Below are 2,525 nucleotides of genomic sequence, written 5' to 3' on the forward strand. Positions count from 1 at the left end.
CAGGGGGTTGGACTCGATGATCTATTGAGGTCCCTTCCAACCTTAGCATCTATGAATCTATGAATCTATGAGTAAGGATGGAGGGCTTCAAGTGTCATACCCTGGTACCGGGCCATGGGTCTCTTGCAATGGGTTCCTCTGGCCCTGAATCATGGGCATTGCTTCCTGAAACCCAAGCTGCCCAGGCACTGTCCCTTGCCCTCCCCCTAACCAGTCCGTCTCAGGGGCACACATAGTGTCAGGGTGGGGGGAGAAGGGTTGAGAATAGGGTGACAAAATCTGGAAGGTGGGTTGGGGCCAGGGGGAGCAACACAGGACCTAAACTCAAACATGAAACCTTGGAAGGGCGGCATGGGGTAGGGGTCTTTTGATCTGACAACCTGCTTTCAGGGGTCCAGAGTCAAGCCCAGAGACTTCTTCATGTAAGAGCTGGACAGCTGCATGATCCGAGACCCAAAGTCTGTCTGAGAGCTGCAGGCTGGGTGGCATCACTGCAGTGGGTAACAAAGATTGGTGGCCCTTCTACAACTCAGTGGGGTCATGAGTGGGGCCATGGGGAGTGGAAGAGCTCCCCTGTGGGCCTTCTGGTAGGGTTGTGGATGAGTTGAGGCCACCAGAGTCTGCTGCCAGAAGCTCTTCCAGTGACCACCTGGCCCACTGGGTTGGTGGGCCACCCTTTCCTCGCTTTCTGAATGCTCCTACACCCCTTCAGGACTGGCCTGGAACTGCTTGGGAGGCCTGCACCTATGGGGTGATTGTCAGCAGTCCAGAACTGTGTGCATTAACTCCCTATCCTGGTTCTGAAAATCTCTCAGCTCCACTGTGCCATGTGTTCTCCAAACAGTGGGTGGACATCTGGAGGCCCCAGTCATGCAACTTGGCAGCACAAGTGTAAGCGCCGCCCAGCCTGTCCATTTCCCCTGTCCATGTCCTGATTTGTTTCTTCTGCCAGCCTTGCATCCACTGGTAGCGGGACTCCATAGTGGCTTAGAGGCAGCAACAGGAGCTGGTAAAATCTCTTCTTCATTTCTCCAGTACCCTGTACATACATCTTTCATTTGCTCAGCAGGTGTTTGGCTGCCTGTCCTGGACTGACCATGCTGGCCGCTGTGGAAATAAGTTTAACCAGGTCTCTTACTTGAGTAAGAGGAGAGACAAAGAAAGAGAAAGAGAAGAGAAAAAGATGCTGATGCTATGTGTTTTAAAATGTTCTAAGATAAGGAAAAACCTTCATGCCTTGTTTTGTCTGTGCGCAGATGCTAACTTCCTCCTTTCCAGGAACCAGAACCTGATAGCTTGTCCCAAAACACAATGTTTTTGCTGAAAAAGTAAACTGCCTACGTGTGACAAACGAATGATTAACTTCTTCCTGTTTCTTCAAGGTTGCTCTGTTTGAACCATGCATCTTTTCTCACTGTGTAAAGTATAAATACGCTTGTAAACTTATAGAGTTCAGAGTTCCTTTGAGAACTCTCCTTGTGATCACTTGTATAGCTCTAAATAAACCAAAATGGCTCTGTCAACTCAGATACAACCACAACACAAAGTTTGATTTCTTCCACATCGCTGAGACCTAGCCTTCCACACATAGATGTGGAGCCTGTAGACAAGGGGGAGAGGTTGCTTAGCTTTCAGTGGTTGGGAGGGCTGGGGGACAGATCTGGGGCCGGGATGGGCCCCACAATCATGGGAGAGAGGTTATGGGTTGCCCTGAGTGGTCAATATAGCGAGTGTCTATGCCATAAGAATCAGAATCAGCTAGTGCCCATTGGACTTCATCCATGTATTGGTTTGGGGGGTGGGGAAAAGTGATGTTGGGCCACTTGTCAGCCTGTCCATGGTACAGCATCTGGGAGTCACCCTGATGGTAAGAGCCAAATGGCTGAGATAACGTTCCCCACATGAGACTCCTTCCATCACAATGAGCCCCTTTCCAGAAGTGGGACAGAAGAGGAATGGAGGGAGAGATGGAGTGGAAGGAGGGAATTTTTTCTAATTCCTGCCGCAGTTGTCATATATAGGTGCATGGTATTTCCAGTCCCTGATCTGGGGGTGCTCTCTGCCAAAAATCCTGTTTACCTTTTTTCCTGATGAGCTCAATAGTCAGTACATGCTATCAATGCCTTTCCGTGATTTTTATGTGGAGAGAGGGAGCTGTTTATGTCCAAGTGCTTAAGGAATCTGTCCTTAGGCTCCAATCTCCCATGGAGCACAGCATGGCCCTGACAGAAATGGCAAGGATATATCAATTATGCAGATTTATCATCCTATTGAAAGGGACATGCTCTCTTAAGCACCCAAGAGCAGGAGGGTGGGATTGGCACCTTGCCTGGGCTCTAGGCTTCAGCAAGGGTTGGGAGCAAGTAGGCAATTCACCCTTTCCCCATGCTCCAGTATTCCTGGCTTCCCCCTCTGACACCAATCTCTTTGTGGGCTTCTCAGCCATAAAGGCCTGAGATAGGGCTATGACCACAGGGGCTGGCCTGTGATGGTCTCCACTTCCCCTCCTTCTCATTTCTTCCCTA

This window comes from Alligator sinensis, unplaced genomic scaffold (genome assembly GCF_000455745.1).
Source record: "Alligator sinensis unplaced genomic scaffold, ASM45574v1 scaffold348_1, whole genome shotgun sequence".
Lineage (NCBI taxonomy): Eukaryota > Metazoa > Chordata > Crocodylia > Alligatoridae > Alligator > Alligator sinensis.